This window comes from Mobula hypostoma, chromosome 3 (assembly GCF_963921235.1).
Source record: "Mobula hypostoma chromosome 3, sMobHyp1.1, whole genome shotgun sequence".
NCBI lineage: Eukaryota > Metazoa > Chordata > Chondrichthyes > Myliobatiformes > Myliobatidae > Mobula > Mobula hypostoma.
In genome coordinates this window covers 201,498,516-201,508,987 of record NC_086099.1, presented here as the reverse complement: position 1 = coordinate 201,508,987, position 10,472 = coordinate 201,498,516, and the positions used below count along the sequence as shown (strand labels likewise).

The 10,472-nt window shown below is 40.9% G+C and overlaps 1 long non-coding RNA gene across 2 annotated transcripts; it reads left to right on the top strand.

Moving 5' to 3' along the window:
- The first annotated feature begins 983 nt into the window (after window positions 1-983).
- On the top strand, window positions 984-10,033 carry LOC134343650 (uncharacterized). 2 transcript variants are annotated; one of them, XR_010017306.1, is made up of 4 exons: window positions 984-1,237; window positions 7,110-7,196; window positions 9,110-9,196; window positions 9,837-10,033. It is a non-coding gene; the product is annotated as an uncharacterized LOC134343650 (long non-coding RNA). The 2 variants fall into 2 exon arrangements; XR_010017307.1 differs by having other exon boundaries at window positions 7,110-7,207.
- The last annotated feature ends 439 nt before the right edge of the window (window positions 10,034-10,472 follow it).

Genomic DNA, 10,472 nt, shown 5'->3' with positions numbered 1-10,472 from the left:
CATTGGCCATAGAATTGATTTTGATGGCACAAAAGTACTGTGCTGCACCAATGGCTTTTGGGACTACCTGGTGAAGGAAGCCATTGAAATACAACTAGAGGAAAATAACTTTAACAAAGATGAAGGTCGCGCTCTAAGTAAGAACTAGAATTCGATTGTAACTTGATTAGATGAGAACTAAGCTATCAAGAGGGATGGACTACTGGGTATAAATACCACTGGACTAGATATTCCAGGCATCATCCCCAATGAAGATAGTAGAGGTATACACCGATTATAATTGATAACCGTACCCAGCTGGAAGCCCGAAAAGAGTTTATTTGTTATATATGTTGGGAAAACACTAGATTATTTTTCGGTCATATACTTGTTTGAAAATCAGTAGATGATTGCCTCATGCTCTGAATGTTCTTCCAAATTTGGCCATGGGAGTGTGTATTGGGCAACAATTTGGCAGTACTTTTATAAAGATCTCCATGAAACCTTGATCCTGTAACAGTAGTGATTCACAAATTCATATATACTCTGGAGCTGTAACACCAGGGATACCTGCAGGCAATGCTGAAATATAAATAGGCTAGGGGCATCAGGGAGCTTTTTCTTTACATGGTGAAGTTTTTTTGTACGGTTTTTAAAATATTCTTGCCTTTAGTATTATTGAAATATTAATATTTCAAACTAAATGTTGACAGCTTCCTGTAAAGGAGATGTACTTACTTTCCTTCTGGATCTGATCTTCCAGCTTTGAAACTTTCATTATTATCAACAATTTATTGGCTGACTGACGATCTCTCTGCAACTATTCTTTTTGCCTCAGTGCACTTCAATAGTGTGTTTACAGCCAGTCATCCCATTCTTTTTCCTATAATCTCTCGATCTAGAGCTGTAGTTCTCTCTCCTCGAAGTTCAAAGTCCAAGGTACATTTATTATCAAAGTATGACACGTAAAACAGAGCTTTCACCACCAGTAACCACCAGGAACTCAAGAAATACTGCTACAATCTACAGTAGTGCTGCCAACATCGCTGCCTCTCTCCCAGATGAGCTAAATCTTTTTTACGTTCGGTTCGATGTCACCAACGCTGAGCCTCGAGGAGAGCCGCCGATCCGACCTGCACCTTGGTCATCTCTGAGGCTGAAGTATGCAGGTGCTTCCAATGAGTGAACAGTCACAAAGCTGCAGGACCGGACAGCACCCCAGGTCGGGTACTCGGAGTGCACACCGCACAACTGGCAGGTGTGTTTACAGACATTATTAATCTCTCCCTCTCCCAGTGTAGAGTACCCTCCTGCATCCACCGTTGTCCCTGTACCTAAACAGATCAAGATAACATGTCTGAATGACTGGTGTCTTGTCACACTCACCTCAATAATAAGCAAATGCTTTGAGAAGCTGGTCAAGGACTACATCTGCATCATGTTGCCACCCACACTGGACCCCCTACAATTCATCTACCGACACAACCGATCGACAGATGACACAATAGCCACAGGTCTACGCACCGTCCTTACACATCTGGAGAGGAAGGATACTGAGAATACGTGAGAATACTGTTAATAGAACATAGAACATAGAATAGTACAGAACAGTACAGGCCCTTCAGTCCACAATGTTGTGTCGACCCTCAAACCCTACCTCCCATATAAGCCCCCACCTTAAATTCCTCCATATACCTGTCTAGTAGTCTCTTAAACTTCACTAGTGTATCTGCGTCCACCACTGACTCAGGCAGTGCATTCCACGCACCAACCACTTTCTGAGTAAAAAACCTTCCTCTAATATCCCCCTTGAACTTCCCACCCCTTACCTTAAAGCCATGTCCTCTTGTATTGAGCAGTGGTGCCCTGGGGAAGAGGCGCTGGCTATCCACTCTATCTATTCCTCTTATTATCTTGTATACCTCTATCATGTCTCCTCTCATCCTCCTTCTCTCCAAAGAGTAAAGCCCTAGCTTGGACTACAGTTCAGCATTCAACACCACAGTTCCATCCAGGCTCGATAGGAGGCTCAGAGACCTCGGCTTTGACCCTGCCTTGTGACTTCCTGTCAGATCGCCGACAGGTTGTAAGAGTGGGCTCCCTCACCTCCACCCCTCTGACTCTATCAGAAGAGCCCCTCAGGGCTCTGAACTAACTTCCCTCCTTTACTCCCTGTATACCCATGACTATGTCACCATTCATAGCTCTAATCTGCTAATTAAATTTGCTGACAACACAATATTAATTGGCCTAACCTCAAACAATAACGAGGTGGCTTACAGGAAAGAAGTTATCTCTCTGATACAATGGTGTCAAGAAAACAACCTCTCCCACAACATCGCAAAAACAAAGGGGCTGGTTGTGGATTACAGGAGGAATGGAGACAGGTTAACCCCTATTGACATCAATGGATCTGGGACTGAGAGGGTAAACAGCTTTAAGTTCCTTGGCATCCACATCACCGAGGACCTCACCTGGTCTGTACGCACCAGCTGTGTGGTGAAAAAGGCACAACAGCGCCTCTTTCACCTCAAATGGTTGAGGAAGTTTGGTATGGGCCCCCAAATCCTAAGACCTTCCTGCAGGGCACAATTGAGAGCACCCTGACTGGCTGCATCACTGCCTGGTATGGGAACTGTACCTCCCTTAATCACAGGATTCTGCAGAGAGTGGTGCAGACAGCCCAGCACATCTGCAGTTGTGAACTTCTCATGATTCAGGACATTTACAAAGACGTGTGAGAAAAGGGCCCAAAGGATCATTGGGGGCCCGAGTCATCCCAAACCTGGTCTATTTCAGCTGCTACCATCCAGGAAATGCAGCATAAAAGCCAGGACCAACAGACTCTTGGACAACTTCTTCCACCAGGCCATCAGACTGATTAACTCACGCTGGTTTGAGTGTATATCTATGTTGTATTTATTTTAAATTATTATAAATTACTATGATTGCACATTTAGGCAGAGACATAATGTAAAGGATGTAAGAAATAAATAAAGTCAATTCAGGAAGAAAAGTATGAGGAAGCACACACCGATCCTTATCAATGGGTCAGCAGAGGAAAGCCTGAGTAGTTTAAAGTTATTGGGTGTCAACATCTCAGAAGATCTATCCTGAGCCCAACATATTGACGCAGTTATAAAGAAGGCATGCCAGTGACTATGTTTTATTAGTAGTTTGAGGAGATTTGTTATGCCATCAAACACTCTTTCAAATTTCTACAGATGTACCCCTGGATAACGTTCTATCTGGTTGCATCATTCAGTGGTATGGAGGGGTCACTGCACATGACCAGAAAAAGTTCCAGAGGCTTGAAAACACAGCCAGCATCATGGACACCCGCCATCTAATATGTGCATATTCATGAGCGCAATTGCCAAATCTGATGTGCTGCCAAATCCGTGGTTGTGACAGGGCTCCCCTCTCTAGGCACAGCCCCTGGCCCCTGAGGCACCACAGACCTGTGTCCGCTGAGATTCCCGAATGAGGGACTTGTCCAAGGTGTCCTTTAGTGATGCTGGCAGGTAAGTGCCATGGTGTGCACTGCCAATATAGGAGCCAAAGACTTCCATGTAGAGACAGAAACAAGAGCTTAGACAAAGGTAGCTCGACCAAGTCACACCGTGAGACAAATCATTATCAAAATGAGGACCCTCCAATTGGAACTAATCCGGCATCCACTTCAAGAATAAAACTAACACAGAATCTGAACTTACCAAAATAAACTTAAAGATAAACAGAAAGCATCAGGGAACCACATTACAAAGAGTGAGTTGCTCGAGAAAAACACAAGAAACCCTAAAACCATTAATAACTGTTAAGCAAGATTAACCATTTCAGGCACTCTGAAAACCTCAGAGCCCTGCACAGGCCTGAAGAAGTCACAACAGGACACCCCTCCCAATAGCTGGCACCTGAAGACCTGAAAATTCAAAATCCAGGGAAGAGATTGAGAGACTTGGGGAACTCGCGAAGGAGGCACGGGGGACTCAAGAGGCAGGGAGACTTAGGAACCCGAACAGACCGAGGAATCCTGAGAGACCTGGGAACCCCAACAGACAGTTCAAACAACCTCGGGCGGGTCCGAGAGGGTGGCTTGGGAGTCCTTGAGATGGGAAGGACATTGAAAAACTCTAAACATATTGAATAAGCCTTGGAAACAATTGGGAAATGAAAACCCTGGGGACATAGAGAAAAGTCCTTGGGAAACTTTGAAACCATGAAACTTGAAACCTAGAGGAGGAATCTTTTCAAATCTTGTTCACAGTGTTTTATCTTTCACAATATTTTCCCAGAAGAAATTAGGATATACATTCAATTTTACAGATCAAGACAGCATAGACAGATTTCTTTCATTGCTAAGCTGGCTGGTTCTCTGTAGATCTGTTTAATTTGCTGCATGGAAGTTTAATTTTCCCAGTCTGCACCATGACTTTCATCAGGAGATTAAAAGTACTAGCTTTTGGATTAGGGCTTTTCCAGAATTTACACTATTGACTTGAATGATGATTTGTTGATGATTTGCTTGAAGCACTCATTTGTTACACAGACCCAAGTCACAGGACCACAAAGCTGGGAACCCGAGTACTTGTGACTTGAAAAGCTTGGAATGGATACCACAGAAACTCAATGTAGATGAGAGAAGCTCGGTACGTAGACTTGGGACTCTTGGAATGTAGAGTCAAGGTATGCACTGAGAATAAAGGCTACCTCTCCTCAAGCCACCAAAGTCAAATCATCACTGTTCAAACTTAGCTGGGTCCATTACTTGGCAAGATCCTTCTGTCACGATGGAGACAAAACAAGTTTATACATAGGAACTCCAACGGAACATTGTTGCCGTGACGAATCACTCTGACTAATGAATCTCATGGCCAAGGTCAGCTGCCCTCTCTCTGCTGGGCCCATCATTGTGTGGTCGAAACTTGCTGTCACCAGGTGTGGATAAGGCCCAAGTGCGGAGTGAGAGACAATGAAGCGGGTCGATATTTCACGGACTTTAATGCAAACAATGTCAAAGGGAAAAAGAAAACAATAAACGCTAAACCAAACAGGGCCGTTGACTAAAACACTCAAATGGAAGACAAAGCCTACACTGCGGCTGAAAAGAACAACTAAGAATAAAATGAATACCGCTAGTCTCTGAGTCTTGACAATTGGACTTGACAGTCCAATTTCTCAGGCGAGGTGGAATGCAGATAATGAAGCATAGCTGGTTCCAAGTCTCGACAAAACTATGACGGAATGAATGGAGTTAAATGCTATCACAATGAAGTAATAATTAGCTGACACGTGTATATTCATGAATGCAATTGCCAAATCTGATGCACTGCCGATTCCGTGGTTGTGACACCATCAAGGACACCTTTAAAAGGTGATGTCTCAAAAAGATGACATTCATCTCATTAAGGTTCCCCTGTGACATCAGATTTCTGAACAATGAACCCATGAACAGTAGCTCATTATCTGCGCTCTCTTTTTACACTACTTTTTAAATTTTTACATATATTTCTTATTATAATTTATAGTATATTTTATGTATTGTACTGCTGCAAGACACCAAATTTCACGACATATGTCAGTGATAATACACCTAATTCTGATTCTTATATTTCTATGTTATCAAAGAAGGTAGCAGCAAGAACTTTATTGACAGGATCCATGCCAACTTAAATGCAGGATCAAAGCATTGTCAGACCAACATCCATCGACTCTCATTTGTCTATCCTGCTGGTTATTTCCTCATAGAATTCCAAATAATATTTTCAGGCAAGATTTCTGCTAAAGGAAACCATGTTGACTTTGGCCTATTTTGTCATGTGCCTCCAAGTACCCCAAAACCTCATTCTTACTAACGGACTCCAACATCTTCCCAACCACTAAAGTCAGGGTAACTGGCCTATAATTTCCTTTCTTCTGCCTCTCTCCCTTCTTAAAGAGTGGAGTGACATTTGCAATTTTCCAATGTTCCAGAATCATTCCTGAATCTGGTGATTCTTGAAAGATCATTACTAATGCTTCCAGAATCTCTTCAGCTGCTTCTTTTAGAAGTTTGGGCTGTAGTCCATCTGATTCAGATGAGTCACCTACCTTCAGACCTTTAAATTTCAAAGCCCAGCTGGATTGATTTGGCCTGTACCCAACATTTTCAATCTGAGCCAGCTCTTAAATCTGCCAAATTGTGGGTTGTTCCTCATTCTCAGGCCTCAACCCCACCTCCTTGACTCTGCCTCGATTCGGTTTTGCTGTTTTGAATCATCTCGAAGTCCACTCCTACAATGGCCAAACATTGGCTCATTCCCCACTCTCGAACCTGGGCCCAGGCACTACTGCCTCAATTCAGCCCATACACGCCAGTCTGCGACTGTCCTGCATATTCCATACTTCAGTACTCACTGCAAAAATGCCCCGACTTACAGGTGGTTCAAAAGCTTAACTCCAAAAGGGTATTGATTACAGTGACCATTTTTGAGAACACGTGTGAATAATAAAATAGTTAATAATTGTGTTTGCTATGAGCAAGTCATCACTGTGTTTCACCAGCATCATCTTAAACCAGAAGTCGAACTTTGAGAACACATATTCAATGGTATCTTTCAGCTTCCCAAGCACCTTCTCCTTAGTAATAGCAACTATACTCATTTCTGTCCCCTGACGTTCTTGAATTTTAGGCATACTGCTAATATGTTAACCAATGAAGACTAATGCAAAATACTAAGTAAGTTTATCCTCCATTTCATTATCCCCGATTTCTACCTCTCCTGCATAATTTTCCAGTGGTCTTTATCTACTATTGCCTCTCTTTTACTCTTTATACGTATCCTCTTTTATATTATTGGCTTTCTTAAATTCATATTTAATCATTTCTCTCCTTATGGTTTTTTAGTTGACCTGCTGTTTTTAAAAAGCTTTCCAATCGTCTAACTTGTTACTAGTTTTTATTATATGTCCTCTGTTTTGTTTTTATGCTGTCTTTGACGTCCCTTGTCAGCTATGGTTGCACCATCCTCCCTTTAGAATACTTTTTCATCTTTGGTATGCATCTATCCTGCACCTTGCAAATTACTTCCATGAAATCCAGTCTTTGCTGTTCTGATTTAATCACTACAGTATAAAATTTTGTCTTGCAGTTATTTGGTGGTATGGCCATTTGTGTCTTAGATGCACTTGTGAACTATCAACCTGATCACCTCCTGAAATCTCCTACCAGTCATGAGGTAATTTGCAGGTAATCTTAATCACTGCAGTGGCAAGGGCTATAGTGCTTGTCACTTTGGATCCCATGCTCTGAAAATCTGAACTGATTACTTAAATCATGGTTAAGTAATGTCTGATGATTGCATTCCTTTCCCAACAACATCTTATTAGGGTGACTAATGCTATCACTTCACTCAGCTGATTGCCATACCTCATTGAGCTGTCAGCTCAGTGCAGAAAACCAAGGGTTGGGTTGTGATGGTAGGTCTTAGTCAGGACATGTGTGGTAGAATTTGCAGGCTGTCCCCAGCATATCCTCAAATTGTTTGGTTGCTAACACCTACAACACATATAACTCTATTTTTCATTGTACATGTACAGACTGTTTGTAATTATTCAGTAAGTGTAAATGTAAATCTAATTGTATTTCCTTCAAAGGGTTGGCTAACAAACTTTCTTTGTGCAATACAAATCCAAATACAAGAAGTCATGACATGGAAGTCATGGAAACGGCTCAGCAAGGTGCACTTGCCAGATTTAAGCAAGCTCCACATACCAAAGAAAATGCATTCTGATTGGTGGAATATGGCAAGTTTTTTCCCCAGCAATCATTTCTGAAAAATAACTTTTTCATTATATCCTTAGAATTGTTGAACTACATTAAATAGAATACTTTTGTGTTTGATAGAATTTAAGTTTAGCTTAAAAAGGAGTTTGCTATATCACAGAAGAAGCTGGCATCCTGAGTCATCAGCCATGAATTTGCATATTTTTTGTGGTACGTGGGAACCTACAGTATTTCCTAGTTTCCTAATGCTCACCTTTTCCATTTGGCATGGTAATCAAATATATATCTTCATTACAGTTGCAGCTCTCACTTCTATTCAAAAATATTAAATTATTCAGTAATTAGTAATTTATCTTGTATAATTAGACATTATGTTCCGTCCAGCAGCAGAATATTATATGGTTGTGGTATCTTTTTATCCCTTCCTACATTGTGACCTCCTAAATGCAAATGTATTTCCAAACTCCCAATAGAAAGATACATAAAATGCAATTGTTCCATTTAAACCATTTCTTGGACGCACCTCAGCTTTAGAATAGCCTCAGATATCGTTAATTGAATGGGCCTTTCAGTGATCCCAAGGGTGACCTTTCTCTAGATATCACCGATAATGAGAAAACTACTTCCTTCAAGCCAAAAGCAATCGGCTTTCACTTTCTTTGTGGCTCATTGCTTAAGGAAATGATAATGTTGTTGGAACGATGGTCCTTTACTAGATCAGTGACTCTGACACAGAGTCACCGTACTGTGGGCACGTTACCAACATATGGCCAGTTCTATGTGCAGCTGAAATATGATTTTGCCGACTTGAGTTCTGTAATGGCATAGCAGTGGCAATTTAATCAAATCTTATTCTTATACAAGGGTGACTGAAGTGAACGTGGGCATCTCAAATTTCCTCCAGGGTGTTATTCAGAAGCTGGGCCAGTAATGTGCCTAGACCTCTGTCCCTTAGGTGGACCCCAACTTAGAATATAAATTTTTACTTCTTCCATGAGACTTGCTCCAATAATTTAAATAGGTATACGAAGCATGGTCTGATGAAAGAAACAAATTTCTACATACAATCATATCTTTCTAGCCTGGAATGGCCTCTCAGAGTCTCCATGTCCTTGTGCTCATTTGGTCCAGATGTGAAGGGATTACTTTTTCGGTCGCAAAAGATCATGGATTCCAATGGCATTGTCTGGCAGGTGACACAATAACCAGTGAGGTAGTGAGGAAAGTGTAACACCGATGAAAGCTTTGAAAATCGGCAGCCTTACCTCAACTTTTCCAAATGTCAGAATTGCAAGAGTAATTTAGATCCTTTAAAATTCTTAACATTCAGTGGCACTGCACTGACGTCAAATCTGTCCTGTCTAGGGAATTCAGCAGAATGGGACACCCATTTTATCCCATTTGGAGTCCTGAGCTGCAGTGAATTGATTGACCTAGAACCTGAATCTGTCGGTGAGTCCAGCACTTCTGTATATGACAGTGTTTCTGACTTAAATAACTAAACAGAAGTGGTTTCCCAAAGAACCTACAAATTAAAGCCCATTTCAGCGATTAAGGGGCTTTAATACTGGCAATAGTCAAAAATTCCATCCAGGTCATCAGCTGCCTCATAGAAATTCAGCAGTGAGGCTACACCAACTGGGAAAAGACTGCACAAGAGCATCAGGGCAAATAAAGACACACAGAGGACCAATGCTAAATGCCTGCAATCTGGAAATTAATTGGCTTGAGTATTCATCCCAGCATAGTTTAATTTGTAAATTATCTCATGATGTTTATTAGTGGCTTCTATTTTGACATTTTTGTGAAGTGGATACTTTGATTGTCAATGTCCAAGGGACTTGGTGAATAGGTATAACTATTTTGATGTCACATTTGAATGAAATTAAAAAAAAAACAGACAATGGTGCAAATACTTGGCAGTTAGGGGTAGTGAGTTGTGAGTATGCTTTTTTGCACTAGAAGCACAGAGATACTTGCATGCTGCCCAGCACAGTCCTCGCTGATTTGATTTTATGCAAAAGACGCATATCACTGTATGTTTTGATCTGTGTGTTACGAATAAAGCTTATCTTTAAATCTTTATTTTTAGATGAGCTGTTGGAGATGGATCACAGTGACTTGTCAGCATCTTATTTGTTATATGCCTATCAGGATGGAATACAGTGAACTGGACTGATTTACTTTGGAGTGTTTCTGGTCTAGCATTTTCCCACATTTCCTATAAATCCTATAGTTTCTTCATTATTTTTATCATTTCATTGTTTTCGGAAACTAAAAATAAATATATCCACAAATTATGATATATTTACTGTAGTTATATCATTATTAATACCAAATAGGTAATGTGCAAGAACAAACAGAAAAGACAAGCAAAGTTGGTGTTCAAGGTAACAGGTGATTATTAAATCTGGTGAGTGCCAGGAGACCAGTCAAAACAGATCTCCTTGAGAGTGAACCTGATACAATTTTTACATCCTCAGCTGACAGCATTACTCTGAAACTTGATTAACAGTAAACTAGGTTTTGATAACAGAATGGTGGTTATGGAAAGACTTAATTAAGTAACAAGTTCGGTTTTGATTACAGAATAAAATGATTATTGACAAGTTCACCTTAGTTAACAGTAAATCAAATTTTCTGTTTAACAATAAGTGCCCACTATACCATAATTGGCTAGTGGCGTAGTGGCATCAGCGCCGGACTTCAGAGCAAAGGCTCCCGAATT